Below are 19,857 nucleotides of genomic sequence, written 5' to 3'. Positions count from 1 at the left end.
CATAGCCTCAGCAGCTGCTAGCATTAATTCACGCTAATAATACAACCTCAAAGAGCATATCGAACAAGATACAGTACTGCTGTGGTTATCAATTTTTAACGAGGGAATTTCAATGTGAATTTTAAACCCCAAATTATTAAAAAATTTACAAATTATTATTTTTTAAAATGAAGTAAATCCAGAAGGGGTTACCCTGCTCTTCTGCTAATCCTTAGGAGAAAAATTCCTCAATGAATTCCATTAGTCACAATATCCAGCCTTGGGACCTCAGGCTGCTTGCTATGACAAACAAAAGAGCTTTCTTAGCTGTTCAGCTAAGCACTCTGAGCATACAGCCAGAGGGTCAGGTCCTTGAAACACTCCCCTGCTTCCAAGACTTGGTTTGTGGCCTCAATGCATTTTAACAGCAAGTCAGCATGAGCCTTGCAGTCTCCTGCGGCTCTCCAGAGACGATGCCCTCCCACAGACTGGGACTGAATCATGGGACAAAGCCTCAGTCTGGGCAAATGCAAGGCCAGAACTGTGGGGGATGCTGCAGAACCCACCTGTCCCAAATGAAGGTGTAGCCCGAGTTTGCCCACTGGCAGAGGGCTTTTACTGTGTCTGTTCAATGGGAACTTTGTTCCTGCATGTCACATTCAAGGGCTTCCTTACAGACATCCAACAAACTTTCCTTTCTGTGCAGTTGCCATACATGAAATGTTCTAGGATTTAAAAGGCTTTACGAATTACTGCAAACAGCAGTTAGGACATGGCCTTACATGGTTAAGTCAAATAAGATGGCAAAACTGGAATTATTTTAAGCAGCAAAATGAGTAGAAGGAAGAATTAGTCTAATTTCATTCTAATCAATAGGCTCTAAAGCAAAAACAAGTAAACTCAGTTCTTTACATGACTTCTAGAAAGCCTAAAACCTTTAGCAAAAATCAAAAAACCCCCAAATTTTGATAAAAAAATTCTGGTAAGTCTACTAGGCTACATGAATTAGAAATACATTTTTGGCTATGAATAAGTAGTGACTGTGTCACTGAGAAACTATTTCCTCTCCATAATTTATGTGCTGATGCCAACAACTTTGGCTTGAGAGGGCAGGAGACCTGATGACAAAGCACTTTTGGATTCTTTCCTGTCTGGCCAGGAATTGAATTGCTGACTTTGAGAGTAAGTAGCAAAGCTAATTTTGCTGAGGTTTTAACTGAAGTAGTAGAGAGAGGAGACAGTTGTTCATGGCTTGACTGAATGAAGATCATCTTTGCAGAATAAATCCTTTACTTTTCTGTTCTTTTAATAAATGCCCAATCTCCTAATTTCTACTGACAGAAAAACTGAGTATACTGAAGTGAAATACATGACCTAAGGAAAAGTGTGGAAAAAGAATTCATTTTGCTGTATAGGAGAAGAGCAAATTACAAAGGTTAATTAATTTTCATAGTTGTGAGATTAACGTATTTAGACTTTTACATCTAACATAGCTGCTATCTGGAGTGTACAACAGACATTTTGAAAAGTGTGAAATGCCATCAGTCCCAGAATTCTGATAATTTGTAATGACATGCATTCAGCTAAATTAAACTACATAATTAATTTTTTTAAATAAAAGAAAATATGATTAATCTAGAAAACTATTGCCCAACCTTCATATTTTCTGTGCACTGCTGTTTTTCCATCAAGAATTTGGTCAAATGGAATTGAAAATAATTAGAGAAACACCCAGGTCTTGGTCCAGGCTGGGGATTACACAGTGAGCTTCCACGGACTTCACAGAAGGTGACCGTGTCCCCATACAAATGGCCTGGTTATTTTGTGTTTGGTGTTTAGTAGTTCACAAGCAGCCAAGTCAAATTTCATCAAACAACACTGAAAACCAGCAATCATTTCTTTAGTAATACATAATACATGAAAATGTAGCCTCAGGAGCTTAGAAAGGACTTATTGATGGTTCCCCTTATGAGTAATGCACAGACACAGGGAATGTTGAGGAGACTGCTTATTGTTCGGAGCTGTGGTTTCAAACATTTTGCAGTCAAAGGCCATATGAAACGGCAAACAGTATTTTAATGAAGTGTGTTACTGGATACAGAAAAAGTGGAAATGTTGAAATAACTGGAAGACATGGATATTTAAGAGATTTTAAAATTAAACAACCTCTAGTCATTGTAGGGGATATCTTCCTAAGCACATAGAGGATTTAATAACAAAATTCCCAGTGAAAACACAAGCACAGAGCTTGCTGTGTTTAACTCTGTTTGCTTTTGAAATCTTTATATAGTACTTTTTTTTTTTAATTTCCATATATTCCAGTGTCACTAAACTCTCCATACACTGATATCTTTGTTATATCAACATCTGCCTAGAAAAAGACCACAATTAATATGAATATGTGAAGCATAGCAAGTGTTTAGAAGATTGCAACAAGCAGAGTAATTAGATAATTCTTGTCTACTTATATATCTGTATCAGTGATGTCTATAGCTGCATTATTTGTATCCATCTGCCTCTATATAGACATAATTCAATGTGTTTCTACTGGAGGAATAACATCAAGAATGGAGCCAAAATAAATACATTAAAAGGAATTATTTCATTGTTTGTAATTGCATTATCACAAAACTAGAAGCCTGAAATATTTTGCTGGAGCATTTTACAGAAAGAAAACAAAAATCCAAATCCTCCCTCGACCTCCACTTCCAAAGCTGCCTTTTAACTGATGAACTGTATAAATCTTCAGCAACATTATGATTTTTGTTTCAGTAGTTTCTCCAGGGATTCATCATTGATGAATTTGTTCTTACCAAAAAAGCTAAATCCTCTCATTTAAAGATAACAGTATCTTCCACTAAAACTGTCTCTATTCAGATATAAAAAAGCATTATCCTGCCAACACAGAACTGACAACTTAATGAATCAACAATGAAACCTTAAGCCAGAGAGCTTTAAGGTGAGTAAGTCTGTTTTGATTATAATTTATTCATGGATCAATCTAAAAGTAATTGAGCATATTATGAACTAAAAAAGGTTTTCTTTCCTAATGGCAAAAAGTAGAGAGAATCCTGCACTTCAGATTGCTGAAATTTTTATGGGCACATCAGCATGTAGCCTAATCACTGGAACAGGCAGTGGACAGGGCAGTGCAATATGCATCAGATGATCCAGACTTTATTTCTAACTTGGAAACTGAACTGCCCCTCACTCTGGGAAAATCCACATATCTCCATGGTGTAGTCATGGGCTGCTTATCTGGGGCCTGTCTGCTACTAAGGGGCTGGATGCCATCTACTGTTAGAAGACACAGATTTCAGCTGGCACAGTGTATTGAGTTTCCATGGCAAGGTTTTGATAGTGGCAGGGCTACAGGGGTGGGTTCTCTGGGAAGTGGCCAGAAGCTTCTCCTATGTCTGATTGAGCGAAGGGCAGCTGGCTGCAAGATGGACCCACCACTGGCCAAGGCTGAGCCCATCAGCAACAGTGGTAGTGCCTCTGGGACAACATTAATACCTCAGTAACAAAAGGAATACTAGGGAAAATGTGGGCCCACTACTGGATGGACAGAGGAGCCTTGCAACAGAGGTTTTAGAGGAGACTGAGATACAGAACCCCATCTTTGCTTCAGTCTTTACTGCCAAATCCAGTCATCAGAAATTCCTGATCCAGCAGACCAGGAAGAAGGTCTAGAGTAAGAAAGACTTCTCCTTAGTCAAGGAGGACTGAGGAAGAGACCATTTAGTCAAATTTGACAACCACAAGTCCATGGACTCTCATGGGATGCACTCACAAATATTGAGGAACTGATGGAGATCATTGCTAAGCTACTCTCAATCATCTTTGAAAGGTCATGGCAATCAGGAGAGGTGCCTGAGAATGGGGAGAGAGCAAATGTCACAACAGTCTTTGAAAAGAGCAAGGAGGACCCAGGGAACTACCAGCTAGTCAGCCTCACCTCAATCCCTGAAAGGATGATGGAATGGCTCATCCTGGAGCCCATCTCTAAGTACATGGAAGACAAGAAGGTGTTTAGGAGTAGTCAGCATGGATTCATCAAAGAGAAATCATGTTTAACCAACCTGATTGCCTTGACTCACAAGCCTTTTGTTATTTTTCTGTCCCCTGTCCAGCTGAGGAAGGCAGTGATAGAGCAGCTTTGGAGGGCACCTGACATCAAGTCAAGGTCAGCCACCATGCACAGCTAGATATCATCATAAACCAAAAATAAGCAAGAGACTCCTTAAGTACACTAGTGGAGCTGAAGTATGTGCTAATGAGATTGCAACAAAAAGAACACTGAAACATAGTAATGTTATTTAAAAGATATTCAGGGAGGAGTGGTCACAAGGTACAGGAACAACTTACATAAATAATTCCAGGTATCACAATCTCATGAACATTTGGAATAATAGTATCATTTTAGTCATGAGGCAACACATTTCAAAAATACTGTTTCCCTCATGTGTGAAGAATTTCCCATTTTGAATGTAATGCCATAATCCAATTTCTTTTATACTTGAGTGCCGTCTCCAGTCTGAGGTATGAAGGTGTGTATGCAGTCATTCTCCAAATACCTCTTGTGCACTTTCAACATGTAAACAATTTTAAGAGACACAATATCCCTCATGAATCTAGAAATGAAATTGAAGCCAAATTGCCTGATTTCATGTACTTCACATTTTCAAAGTGTGGGTCTCTGCTTCACATAGCAAAACTAGATGAGAACAAGAATAAAGACTGAAAATGTCTGACAAGAGTGAGCTTCTAAAAGAACAAAAATTGTACTGCTTAAATATTCTATACTGGTTGCAGTGGAGATTCACCAAACATTTAGTAGCTATGCAAAATCATCATACCAAAACTTTGCCACGTAGTGGCAAGCACTAGTGTATTTTACAATTCAAACAAGAGGTGACTCCTCTCAGACTTGTTTTTCTAAATATATCTTTTCCTGAAATTACTTAACCAACAGCTTTTCCTCAGAATACAGAATAAAGAGGGGGAAAATAAAAATTCTCTAAATGATTGAAAAGAAAAAGGTGGTCAACTACCTTGGCAGAATCACAGAGTTGTTTGATTTCTAAAAGAATCACAGAGAGGTTGACATTGGAAAGGATTATCTTGAGATCATCCAGTCCAACCCGCTCCTCAGAGCAGAATCAGCTACAGCAGGTTTCACCAGTTTGTCTGTGGAAGACAGTGCTGAAAGCCTTCCTAAAGTTAACACCTAGTGCCCTCCTCTCATCTGCCATCCCAGTCATCTCACTGCAGTAAGCTATTGAGTTGGTCAAACGTTGTTTTCCCTTTCTCAATTCATGCTGACTACTCCCTTTCTATGAAGAACAGTTGATCTGTGGTGGCTTTAGCTATCCTCCCCAAATGTCACTTTCTTCTGTAGAAAAGCTGGGCTTCATCCCTTGGCTGCCTTGGGAGGACTACAGCCAGGAAGGTTTCTCATTGGCTTCAGACAACTGGGGAGACAAACAGCTGGGCAGGTAAAATCTAAGAGTGAAACACCTTTGGAGGGTACACAGCCAAGTGACTACCTCAGACACAGTTGAAGGTATGAAGATTGCAGACAAGAATGAACAGCTTTCAGGAGAGTACTAGGCGAAGCAGGGTCCTGAAGGTGGGAGCATAGTATGGAAAGGCAATCAGACAAGGGAAACATTGAAGTAGACAGTTGTCCTCACCCGGGAGCTACAAGAATTTAAATCAGGTTTGTATGGATTGTTTTAAATGTCAGTACAAAGGTTTTAGTAACTTTTAACCTCCATTTATTCATATGGAAAATTTCTACATGTGATGCATAGTTTTCCAGAGAAAGCAGTTTCAATTTTAATGGGGTTTTTTCCAGTTTCTTCTGAATCCCTATTTATTCTTTCTAAAGTCTGATGTGCTAAAAATAGCTGCACACATATAGAATCCTTATTACATACTGAAAATACATGTAATGCTTGCACATTCATACTTTACATCATGCAACGATTTCCATGCAGTAGTCTGCCGCCACCCCGTTGCAACTTTATAACAACAGAAAGATTACTGAAGTTTCCTGAAGTGATATCTGGTTTATTCCTTGTTCTCAGAGAATACAATGAAACATGACTCCAACATTTCCAAAGAGAAAGAAAACACAAAGTCCCAGAACTAAAGAGCAGCACCAGTAACAGCAAAATCTTGTCACAATGTCAAGTAGCTTGTATTCCTCATGGCAAAATAAAAAAACCCACCACAGACCAACAATAATGCCAGAAGCTGAATTCTGCTCCTCCAAAGGTGGCAAATAACACACACTTTCATATTCATAGATATATGGAGAGAATATTTTGCACAAGCTTCCCCCACAGGTAAACTGCCTAACTAATGAAAACTATAGCAATGGAGAAAGTAAAGATGTGAATTTGTATTCTGTCAGACATTCTTACTCTTTCAGGCCTTCAAAGCTAAATTCTCTTAGCTGCTTTTCTCTGTGTCAGTCCCATACATTGCACCGTAAGAGCCCATGGCAAGAAGGAGCCATCTAGATGGCATTAGGGTTTATGTCAACACCCCCAGCAAGAAACCCTGCAGGAGTCCTTCCCATGGCATTTGGGCAGGAGACTTGTCATGGGAGAGCATGGGATACTTCACTCTCTCAGTTTCCATGTGATAGCGAGTCCCTTGGGCCAACATCAGTTGTTGCAGCCCCTGGAGCTGCTGTAGTTGCATTAACAAGAAGCCACAGGGACTTTGTCCCTTGTATGAATAGGCTCACACATTCCCATAGCTCTGTTTCTTAGAGCTGAGACATTTCTGGCACCATTGCCTTTAATTATGTGGAAATGCCTTCAAAATAAAGGACAGAACACAACAATTATTCAGAAAAAAAAAAGACCTCTGCCTTTCAGTTATTTTGATTTTTTTTCTTGGAACTTTTATTTGCTTTGTAAACAAGCACTGTCTCAGTCATCTGCAATTACTGCACAAATACTTGTTCTTGTAACCTCTGCTGCTCACACTATGTGTGTATAAACCATTGCATTTAGTTAGTCAACTATTCTGCCTGCTCTTTAAACCATGATTATTTAAAGCGGGTGAGCTAACCCCAAGCCCTTCAGTAATTCCAAGACTAAAGGGAACATTAATGTGTGTTCCAGGAAAACATATTGCAGTGACCTCACCATGAGATACACAGTACCATGCTTGAACGTGCAGATAAAAACGTTATTTAAAATCACAATTATTTCTTCTTTCATGATTTTTCTAACACTGCCAAAATTTTCTCTTCTAGTTTCAAACCACAAATAGATTATTCTTCATGTTCTAACTCAAATATTTGGTTTTTAGCAGGATATATACACCAAATAAGGGAAAAGGTTTTAGCATTATAGGCTTACTGTAGTGCAGCAAAAAATTACATTCTACAAATGTACTGAAGTCATGAAATATTCATCAATAAAACAAAAAAAATAGTTAATATTTGAAGCAAGCTTAGACATTTACAATCAAAATCCAGGATGACATAGATGATAAAGAAAATGTTACCTTCTGGGGTGAAGAAAAGAAGATACTGATACACATTACTGTGCTACTTCATGAACATCTGGCAGTCTGTCACTTAATAGACAACAACATCTTCTCTAAACAGAAGAGACTTGAATTCATCAGGGATTCCTGCAGTACAGTATGTGCTTAACTTAAGTACCTGCTTTCTGTGATTTCCATAGATTACCATATTCATGACACTGTGGAGTGAAAGCATTCTTCTCACTCTCTAACCAGAACATGCAAAAGAAATTAAAATGTTGGCAGGCACTTTGTCTCCAGTTTGTTGGACACGTGAGGAAAGGACTTTCCACCCATTTATGCAGATGAAATTCTGTCAGCTAAGCAGCAGCATAAAGAAGATGTCAGCAGAATGGCTATTAACAAATATCTGGCAGGCAAGGAAATATAACTGGATTCAAATGTGTTTAGGAAACAGGGATCAGTATCAGTTGAGCCTTAGTGTTGGAAAAAACTTTTTGCAAACAAGATGTTGTACTTTCACTGGTCCATAAGTAAAAATGATGAGTCTATTATTCATATTTTCATGGGTGTCTATATATCATTTGAATGCATATCTATATATACAATTTATGCACTTATAATATCACTGCTGTAAATTACCTGGTCACATGAAAAAATGCCATTGCTAAATACTTTTACCCATCTTCTCCAAGCTGGCTGGTAACTGATCTGTTGAGACTAATGCTAAAATCATCTGTTTCTTTGGATTTAACCATTCTTTTCTGCGGTTATATGTATGGAGGAGAATGACTCCATCAGCACTTAATGACTGTCTGTTTTCTAGGTCCTTTCAAAGAAGTTTCAGAGGTGCTAGCTAGACTATTAAAAGAGCAAAATACATATTTTCTTACAACTGTGAGAAAGCATGCATATCCTTGCTGCTATGGCTACATTAGTGGCTACCAACTGACCTGTCAATCATAGATGCTGCCAATCCAGCAAGGTGAGTAGAGCTGTATTAAGCTGAGTTTGGTAATTCCATTTGTGCTAAATGAGCTGGGTCAGGTACCAGGAGCAGCCTTGCCCTGTTTCTAGAACTGTGAGGCCTGGTGAAGCTGCATTTAAACTGCCTACCCATTTGAATCTGTTCAAAAACTCCTTAAGCAATCCAAAATTACCACGCAGCCTGGGCACAAATTACATACCATGGGCAGGAGAAGGTGAAAAGTACAATATCTACATCTGCTTTAACAATTCCACACTCCTATCCAGCATCGCCCTGGTAGAAATACAGCTCTAGACACTCTGAAGCACTTACTCATAGAAAGCCTGTGTATGCATCATGGCCATGTAAAGTATACACAGTATAATCAGTAATGCTCATGAAATTCATGCTCTTGGGGGAATAGGAGACTAGACAGACAGGGCAACCAGCAACCACCTCTTCCACACTCTGGAAGAAATCAAGATTTTTGAAAACCTCTGTAAGGCTTTGAGTACATTCAGTAAAATAACAACTGCTTCCACTGTGTGCAAAGAAAGTGCATTTCCACCATTGCTGTATATGCTTCAGCTGCAAATTTGCCTACCGAGTGGTTTTTTTCTAGCAGTTAAACTGTCCACAAGAGGTAAGAGCATACATTTTCCCCATCTGTTGGAACCTTTATAAATTTTTATTTTGATTTTTTTTATCCTGCGTTTTTGCTTTGATATATTTTTTGCATGGAAGCTGCAGATTTATAACCAACTTGCCTATACTGTAAACAGCATATAATTTCAATATATTGAGAAATTAACTCCACTTTCTCTGGCAGATTACACATCGCATAACTACACATTTATTATTCCACTAATAGACTACTTAAATGCAAACCACTGCTAACAATTCCAAAGTAAGCCTTCTTCCACTTCAGATTCAATGTAATCCATCTCTAATGGCAGACGAACTACAGTACTTATCTTCCTCCTGCACAGACTACAATGCTTTCCCTTGTTCATCTCTCACACACAATAATCCTTCCATCTCAACTTCACACAATCCTAATTTAAATGTAAAGTGTTCAGTGCAGAAAAAAGAGCTTTAGTCAACAGTTGCAGCTGTGACCAAGGGGTCTACCATTGCCTTTTAGCCTTCAAATTCAATAAAACAATGCTTTTCATCATCACCTTAATATCCTAAACTCACTAAATTTCATGCTAAGAATCACAATACTAATAGTTCTAGCATTAACAGCAAGTACTTTTGCCTCTAGATAGTCAGATATTCAAGAGTCCCAACTGCAGTTGGTGAGAGGTGGGACAAGAAAATGCCGAATGCTCTTGTATGAAGAGTTTGGGTATTCTGGTTTGATTGTCTTCCAACAGTTTCAAAAATGTGACAAAGCAACACATTAACATATGACACTAAGAAAAAAAATATAGCCAGATCGCAAAATTGGAGTGGTCCACTAAAGGAAATTGATGCTTAAGAATTTTTATTATTTGAAGCTATTAAAACTTTTAAACAGATCTGAAAAGAAATAACTAATTGTTCAACTCTTTAAAATCAATAGTATATCAAAATTGTCTTATGAATAAATAACAATAATACATTACAAAAATGATAGCTTTATTAAACTGACATAAATGCTTTTATATCACCATCAGGTAGTGAGGAGATATCAATATGTAGGTACCAAAGTAACAGACACTATATAAAACAGAAAAGTCCTCCTCATTAGAATCCAAATCCCCCACAGTGCCCCTCTTGAGTATTTATCTGTCTTTAACAGCTGAAGTATCTAAAGTATCATTACATTACAAATATGGCATTACAATGGTCATACATTCAAAAATGGTAATTTGATTTGATTTTCAGTCAAGTCAATCAGAGGAAGAATTTGATTTTTAAAAATCTAACATGCAAATCACTAGAAACACACATCATAGGCACACATAAATCATTGTACTTTTAAAAACTATCTTGTTTTAAATTATTACAATACCTTTAAAAGGAGTTCTGATCATCTTGTTACTGCAAGACTTCACTGATTTGTATGCACAGTTAGGCTTGAAAGCAAATGTATTCAGCTTGCCCTCTGCTATTAAATATAACCACAATCACATATTGCTTGAACAGGCCATCCACTTTTTCACTGGTTATGTGCTCCTTATAGATACATAAACCTTTCCGTTATGTATCATTTTGTACTGTGTACTCATTGTGGGCTATTTTGCAGGTCAAACAGACTGTCATGACACAACAGACCATGCAATTGATACTTGCAAAGAAACTCCTGTCCTGAACCTACAAAGCTTTTATGTGTGGCTCAATATGCAAGGAGTGACACTGATTGGAGTGGGGAAGCCACTGGGGGCACTGGGAACATGTCTCACTGGCTGAACACTACCAACCCACTCTTCTTGGATGTGCACACCTGGTTCCACCTGACCACGTCAGGGAAGTACAGGTGTCCAATGAAAGATAAAACAGAGCATACAGTGTACATATCTTTTATGCTGTTTGAAAAAACTGTCCTGTCTCCAGCCATTCTGCACTCAGATAGTTCCAGATAACATACCTCTCACTTCATGCTTGAGTGATCACACGAGCCCTACAGAGCTTCACTACTCAAAACCCTCCCATATTTAAAAATCTCATCCTCATTCAAATTGTAAAAATAAAATTATTTTTATTTCTTGACATAATTCAACTTATTAAAGTTGTGCCAGATATTTATAGTGATTCAGTCTACACTTCAAAAAGTCATCTCTGGCCATTTCAACCATTTAAGACAGAAAGGAAAACAAAATTTTCTAGTTAGTGCAGCTTCTCTATATTAATGCTGCCTACAACAGTACTGCTGCTCTAAAGGTCACAGATGACATAATTTATATTATTATAGACAATCCATGCCATCTGTCTGCCTGACTTTTTTTCTCCATATTTTATACAGAGGTGCTGTGTATCCCACTGGATAAAGCTCCTAGAAGAGCTTCAGTCTGAGCAGCTATAAAGGCACAACCAGCCACCACACAGGAGAGATTTGCTCTTACTCCTCAGGAAGGCTGGGGCCATTTCCTGTCATCAGAGAACATGCAGTGAGTGGTTCTGTATAAGCAAGGAGTCTGTTCCCAAATATCCAATCTTTTTGTGGACTGAGCACTCTGATATGCCATGACATTACAGTAGGGCAAACTGATTCACTGGAGCAGGGCAGGCAGCGAGAGGAAGCAGAGGAGAAAAATGCAGCTTAGCTACATGGACTTCATGGACAGCTGTGGCACAAAGCCAGCTCACAGCTGAGAGGTGTTTAAGCAGCACTTCATTTTGCTAGAGATAGAACAGGGTTTCCCTCCCATGGCTGCCAGAAATTCTTGATGCAGAGCTGGTGTGCTTACTGACCGTGCAGGGGGGAAGAGAATGGACAAGGCTGTGATGGGGAGCACTACAGTGATCAACAGTAGAGCTCTCCTAGGTAGCAGCAACACCTCAAACCCCCTACTCACCTGATGCCACACCACCCTGCTGCCTGCTCTGACAGTAACTTGACTAATGGAGTGTCTTGTGCCCCTCAGCCACTGTTTCAGGCTATCTGCAAGCTTACACAAATATTTTTCTGAGCTCAGACCTCAGAAGTGTGAGAATGCACCTCATTCCAGTCTTTAATCTTTCATCCAGATGGATTATTTTCTTTCAGTCACTTTTTTGATGCAGAGTTTTCTGAAGTTCCTGCACATAAATGTGTTTATGCAGGAATATGCAAGCGCATTGTGGTAACATCCCTGAGTTACATTTAGCTGAGATGGAATTCTTAAACATGAATGTAAATGCTCTCCATCCTTAAACTGGGAAACAGAACATACAAAACTTAGTAATTATTAATAGAAAAAAAATTGTAACAACTTTCTCAACATTTTGAGTTAGGAGGATTACTCTGTCATCTTCAATACTGTCCAAAATGGAACTTGCAAGCAACATAAGGCTTGGAAGGGCATTTTCTGCAGAGAGACTGCTGGTGACACAGCTGTTGTAGTGGTGTCGAGGTTAAAAAATCAGCTACAAGTTTGTCAATGGCGTGTTCATCAGCTTGTGTTCCTCTGTCCCACTGACCAAACCTGGTGAAAACAGGCCTCTTTATCCATAAGTTTGCCTCCTGTTCATATGATGCAGATATTTGGGGTAAGACTAGAAAATACATTCATCCACTCCTGCTGGAGACAAATCGCAGGGTCTCTTAAATGTGGGTGGCATGAAGAAAAGATTTGATCTTGGCAGAGTCCTGGGTTTCTTGGTGGTAGTTAACCTACTGATCATAGTATTACCCTTTGGTTTATTTTCTCTCTGTTATTCCTCTCCCCAGAGCCAGCCATAATACTTCATGAGGCAGCACTAAGGTATACATGTGACCTGACATCAGTACAACACCTGGCTATTGTAAGGACTTTCTGCTAGAGCCATTTTTCCATTGGAGGAAGGATGCTTTGTAAAAGAAAATTGCAATTTTGGTTCTTGACTGAGTTTTGCTATTTAATTTGCTGCAAGGCAATGGCAGTGGCAGCAGTGATGAGAAGCCAAGTAGATTTTTGTTCCCAGGTTGTTTGTATGAGTGAATGACTCCAGGCTTGGCCGTTTCCAAATGCAGTTTGGTAGTGAGACTTCTGGAGTGCCCCATCCTGACTGTACCATCTGTAGCAGCTGCTCCAAAATGACAGTCAAGCCACAAAAATGTGACTAACATGGCAAAGTTTAGGTGCTGAGATTTGCTGTTTGAGACCACATCCAAAAGGCCCATTTTAGAGTGAAATGAGTTTTTATGGTTTTTTTTTCCTTCTGCTAGGCCTATGTTTCCTCAGGGGTAATGCAACTAACTGTGCAGCTCAATGCTCCCCAGTACACAGACATCCTTTTGGATGGAGAGTTCTGTCTCAGAATAGCTCTGCCAGGGCACCCCAGTGGCATTTCTGTTCAGTGACCTGGGGACTGCAACTTGAGCACATATTGTATGGCTCCACTTACCTGTGAGGCTGCAGTACCCCAGGAGATGATAGGACTTCTCCCTGGTCATATGGTCAGTGTGAAAGATTGAAGGGCATGAACTGACACTAATTTTTGCCGTGTTCAAACACTTTTTTGAGGTTCTTCTGTAGTCCCTGCCTCAAATGGAAAAATATCCAGCATAAATAATACTTACATTGAATCTCCTCATTTTTCTATATTTCTCTTATTTTAAGTATCTGACATTCTGGTTCAGTTGCCCTGTTTTTTGTGTACAGCAGCCTGGATAACAACTCAGGAGTGTACATCTCAATCCCTTTCCAGATGTCGAGAAATGTGCATCACTGCAGGTTGTGGTTACTGAGGGGATGCTAATTCTGACTTTATAAAAGGCTTTCTAATAACTCATGGTCACTTTGTACTCATAGTTTCCTGCCCTTAGCACACAAGGATCGACATTTTCACTTGCACACAACTCCAATCCTCAGCTGAACTGCTTCTACACTGCTGGTGGACGTACAAGCCTTTTTGGAGGAGCTGTGTCCTGTGTATGCCTCATGCAAAAGGTGGTGCCTCCCCAGCCCTGCCCTGTGCAATATAATGGCCTTGGCATTTACATGCTGCAATGCTGTGCCATGGGATATTTTGTACAGCTCCTTTATATATGACAAGCAAATTACAGCAGTTGTATTCATAGCATGGTTTTGTTTAGTAATCACCTCAGGAGACTGTACAGATCTGAAAAGTGTGGAAACGTATTGTGAGAAGGTTTATGAATGCCACTAATCTTCAAACTGACATTTTCAGGTGTGGGTCTATCTTGCGTGGGTTTTATTTTTTAGGAGCTAGGTAATAGCCTTTGGGAGGTCAGCAATTATCCCAGTGCTCCAGGAGTCAAATGCAATTTCATCTCATTTTATTTCATTTTAGATTTATTGCCTTGGTCACTTCAAGCAGATAGATGAGAATGTAATCATGATCAGCTACAGCTTTTGCTGCTCAGTTTCTGCATCTATACAGCTATTGCAGTGATCCCAGCCTGTCCCACTAGTTCTTCTTGCTGATACTGTTGGCATTCTTCTACCAGAGTTTTCATTTCAAATTGCATTTTCTTCCACCAGTATCCACACCAAGGGATTCCAAAAAGATACTGAGGTAGTTACAATCTGTAATTCTTACATCTAATACATCTGCGAATATATTAATATTGCATCAGAAACTGAAAATACTTATTTTTTTTAAGATGGAAAGCATATTATCACCTGCAGGTCTGTATAATGCCTTGTTAAATTGCTAAAAGACTATGGAAATGTACAGCTTCCCATCTTCTTTCCAGCTAGTTTGCTACCCATCTGACCTGTAAGCTCTGGAAAACCTCAGCAATGAGACTTATGCTTTCCTTACTTTCACTTGCCTTATTGCTTTTTCTCTGTGGGCTGAAGACATTCTGTTAATTAAGTGCTGCATCACTGTGACCATTTCCAGCTTTTCTTTGCCTGGAAGACATCCCAGACCTTTAAAACACTGTCTAAATACTTTGCTACAGGGGGTCTTACAGCTTACTACCTATTTCAACCAAGTTTTCTGACTTGTTGTCTGTAGCTTTTTATGAATTGTTTGCCCCAGTTTCATCACATGCTTCATTCACTTGATTTAGTTAAAAAAGAGTATTTGTGAGTTATCTGTACTTCCTGGTATTTTAATTATTTCAGCTTTTCTTGGTAACTTACACTGTCTGGCTTGTATTTTGATTATTCTATCATGTAATATTATGTTGTACATTTTTTCAGCAGTTTTAGACTTCCAGAAAATGCCAACAAAGTCTCTGTTGTCTAGAATTTATTGATGTTTTAACTGTCCAGCTGGCATTCAAATTCTTCTCTTTTTCAGTGCTGCTGCTCTTAAAGTTCATGCTTCTGCAAACGGCACCAAAAGTATATTTTTGCTCTTGTGTAGTGCATGAAAGCCAGATATGTGTAAAGATACATTTTATGAGTCAGTTTGTTTTCCTGATGTGGTGAATTTTTTCTTTTTGCTACTGTAAGCAAGCTTTGGCAAAACAATCTTCTTGCCAATGCAAAAACATCCCATATGCGAGACAATTACCAGTTGATTTTTCTTCTCTGCTTTGTGCTAATGCATTTATGTTTGCACAAAATTTTTCCTTGTCTATGCAAACATTTTCTTTTCTGGGTGGTTAAGGGCTTGTCTCTGGCTTCAGCTGCTCGCTAATCATGCCCATGAGCCCTGCCTTGCTGTCACGCTGCTGTGCAAGCTCACCAGGTGCCTCTGCATTCATGCATTAGTTTAGATCAGGAGTACACTTTTGATGTGAATCTCCTGATTATCCCCACATACTGCACTTTGTTTATTATGGCAGTGCAGTTTTTTACTTTAGATGAAATGAAAGTGCTCCAGGACTGCACCTAAAATGAGCTCCAGCTGCTAATGGGCATTTAGCCCACAAGATGAAACTAGAGCTAGAACACAGTCAAAAAACCTGGAATGCATACTGTGTGAACACAGTCTGCAGCATCAACCATTTCATTCTGCAACCCTATTCTTATCTGACTTGTTTGTATGTACTACTTCTTAATGTAAACATAGGCTCGAGGTGCTCTCACTTGAACCACTGCAAGTTTGACCCCCCTACAAACTGAATTCAGCCGTTAGGATGCAGAGATCTCTCACAGGTTAGCTGCCTTATAACAGTATTTTTTCAGACAATCCATACTTGGATAATACATATATACTAGTCACACCATACAAAAATATGTATATTAGTCATATATTTATATCATATTACATTACATTCTATTATATCTTAGATAGGAGATATTTCTGCAGTTTTCTAAAAATTTTCACTGCTTTTCTTGATTTTGTAGCCTCAGGCTGTTAGATATCTTTTTCTGAGTCAATTTTCACTAACAGCTAATAGAACTCATTTTTGTGTCCATCTGTCCATCTTTCATGTCCACTCACATACTGCCATTACTCATCCTGTTTTTTCCTTCAGAGTCATTCGCAAGACGCTCTCTAAATCCACAGTAGTAAATTAGTTTCTGGGAATGTTTCTGGGCACAAGGATGTTGTCATCTATCCTAACAAAATGTTACAGCATTTTTTTGCCTGCTTTTGGCCTGTGCTGACTATCAGTGTCCCAGGCAATTCCTGGAGAGGCTTTGGAAGTCGGCATGCTCCAGGAGCCATTCCCAGCAGGCAGCGTGCCTGCAGCCAACCTGCTTTGGAGACTAACAGCTTCTGATCATCAGCACAGGCTGCTTGGTGCCAGCTGGCCTAAGCACCTAGGAATATTCCTGGGCACATTTAATTTGAAAGTACAGACATATCTTTCCTTTCTGAAGTTAGGTGCCTATAGGAATATAGTCACTTCTGATGTCAGTGTCCAGGTAGAATTGAGTAAAACAATGTAGCATCCAAATAATTTCAATAAAAGCTATTCTCTGTCACCAGGGACTTTCTGGAACTGCAGATACAAGGCTTACTGCTAAACATAAAAAGTAAGTTGTAGTAGGGAGTTATTTATCACAGATATCACTGCATTTTTTAACATTTAAGAGGACCTGTTTTTTCTTTTCCTTTTTTTTTTCTCCCCAAAATAGGAGATGTACAAATACAGCTTTAAAAAGCCAAAAACCCCCCAATGTTACAGCATGAGACAAAGAATGAGCTGTATCTTCAACCTAGTCTTGAACACACCTGTTCTTAAAATCAATGGTTTCTCCATTCTATGGCTACTTTACACCACAGAGGGTTCCTTTCACATTCTTCAAAATGCTGTTGTAGTCTTCATTAGGAAGCAAAGTGATCTACGGATGCTCTAGAGTTTTCTTTTCAACACTTCACTGGTATCAGTGACACTGATACTGACACTGGTACAGACAGATCGTAAAATCATAATCTTTTGATTTAATTCTCTTTTCTAAGTGAAATAGCAGCTTTAAAAAGTTTTTGTTCATTATTGCTTCCATGGGAACTCAGCTTATTTAATATTATTTGCTATCAATTGCTTATTCCTTAGGAAAACTTTGCTTCAAAGTTCTTAAACATTTCCCCAACAGAAATGAGTCTTATTTGGGAGCTCCGCTGCCTGTTTTTATAACAATGGGACTGATCCAAGATATGTCAAATACTTGGCAGGTCCTAATGACACTACTGGGAGTATGGATCATATCTAAAGACCAGCCCAGACACCTAGTCCTCTCTTCAAGAATGAGAATTACCATGAGAATTCTGGTTATAATGGCTTACCTTCTTCTGAAAATGATACAAACTGAATATTCACTGAATCAGTCTGGGGAACAGAACTGTGAACTAATTTTCATTTCCTTTCAGCATTTAATTAGGTTTCTTGAGCCTGCTTCTCAGTATCTCTGTTTCTGTTCCAGAAGACAAAAGACATGAGATAAAATGGACACTTGTTTCAAATTGGTGTCTTCCCTTGCAAAGGTTTTATACCACCTTCATCATTAAAATATCCCAACAGTGCTGTTAACTAATGAACTCCACCTATCCTGCAAGGCTCACCTGCTCTCTCATTCTCATTCTCTGTGTATGGGACAGGCTGCATGGTTTGGGTAAGATTTTAATAACACCCTTCCTGTAAAAACAAAAGCCAACAGCAACATAGATCACTTCTGTATAGAGAAGGAAAAGTTGGAAAAGTGTCTTTTACTGTTAGAGTGAAAGACAAAGAAACTGAGTCTTAGGTCCTGTGGGAGGTTGTTCCACCATTGTGGACATGCCCTTAAGCCAACTCAGTCACCTTACAGGCAGCATTATGAAAAGTGTATTGCTGAAAATCCAGCAAGTGCAAGAAGTGAATGCAGGGATAGAGTTATATAGTCTTCCCCTGGGGTTTAAGCTAGTGTGCAAGGTACAAAGGATCTTTGCACTGATGGTGCTGAAGAAAAGAGCCAAGCACTAGTTTGCCATTCTGTGCAAGGATGGGCCATGTAGACCTCCCACACCACCAACACTCCTTATTGCCAGCACATTCAGGGAAGAAAAATAAAAAATAAAAAATAGAGGCAATACAGGAGGTCAGTGCTTCACCTGAATTGGAAGATAGATCTTTCCTTCAGTGTGTGCTGAACCTTACAGCTGAACTGCTTTGTTGAAAAATGCTGAAAATCCAGCCTAGAAAATGGAGGGATGATGTCCTGGTGTGCTCACAGCAACTTCAGTCCCTGAGCAGATACACTACAGCATTTTCTGCAAGCTGAAGTTTTCCAGAAGATAACTACAATGGCTGCTACTTCATACTTTCCTTTCTTTTACCTCTTAGTAGAAGGTAAATCACAATAATAATAAATCCTTCTATATAAATGCAAAGCAGAACTAAGAATGAAATCGATGTCACAATTTTAATTTACTATTTTCATTGTTGTTAATTTATATACAAACAGTGGGCCATAAGTCTCCCCTGGAAAATAGTCTAATTCCTTTCAAGCATCCACCATGAAAACCAGATACAGACACTTTGAGTTTCACGCTGTATTTTTTGTATGTCTTAAAAGACTTCTTACTTTTTTAAACTGTGGAAAAGCACATACTCCTGCAGCAAGACAGCAAAGCAGGTTTCAGTCTTTATTTGAAGTTTGTGATTGCTGTGATAAGGGCTGAAGAATAATTTAAGATATCATCAGCTATAACAGATCACACTACATTTTCCGGTAGCCTTCTAGAAAAGTCTTATTGTTCTTATGCACATAAAGCCATCAGGGGCACAAACACAGCTGAACTTTCTGGCTGAGCTCACTTCACGACTAGCAGCCTCCTACCAGTGCAGATCACTAAGCTACACATTATCTTTCAAATATTCCTCCAGCACTTAAGCCCAGACAGACACCACAACATAAAATTTTCAGCACTATCCTGCCTCTATTACAGCACAGGTCACACACAGTGCTCAGGACTGGGCCATGAGGGTTATCAGGCTTCACCACGGAAGAGTTCATGGTTTGGGGCAGCTCATGCAGAGCATCCCCCAGGCCTGGACTCACAGGGCAAGATGGGCAGAGGGCGGCAGAGGGGCCATGGAGGGTGAACCAGGAACAGCCACTTTGGAGCCTTTGTAGAAGAGAAAATCCTGGAATATTTGAACTTGTTTGCAACTATTTCTGAGAGACTGAGAGACCATGGGAAAAGTTCAAATGTCTCATACTCTAGCTGAATTTGGAGGGGAAAAAATCCCCACAAATTAGAATGAAAACTTTTAAGTTGCAGAAACTCCTGTCTGTGAGAATGCAGGTAAGCTATGGTGCTCATCAAGTCAGCAGACTCTCCTACGGTTCACCTTCACCTTTGCAATGACCAATTGGTATATTATTTGCTTCTAAACAGAAGAAAAGGAGCAGCACTACTGGAAACTATGTTGTTTTCTC

General features: G+C 39.2%; 1 protein-coding gene across 2 annotated transcripts in view; it reads right to left on the bottom strand.

Moving 5' to 3' along the window:
- DPYD (dihydropyrimidine dehydrogenase) overlaps nt 1-19,857 on the bottom strand; it is a 343,167-nt gene that overhangs the window by 16,401 nt on the left and 306,909 nt on the right. The window lies entirely within an intron of this gene.

Source organism: Pithys albifrons, chromosome 10 (assembly GCF_047495875.1).
Source record: "Pithys albifrons albifrons isolate INPA30051 chromosome 10, PitAlb_v1, whole genome shotgun sequence".
NCBI classification, from domain to species: Eukaryota; Metazoa; Chordata; class Aves; order Passeriformes; family Thamnophilidae; genus Pithys; species Pithys albifrons.
Note: the sequence above shows the minus strand (reverse complement) of the source record. Positions and strands in the feature narration are given on the sequence as shown.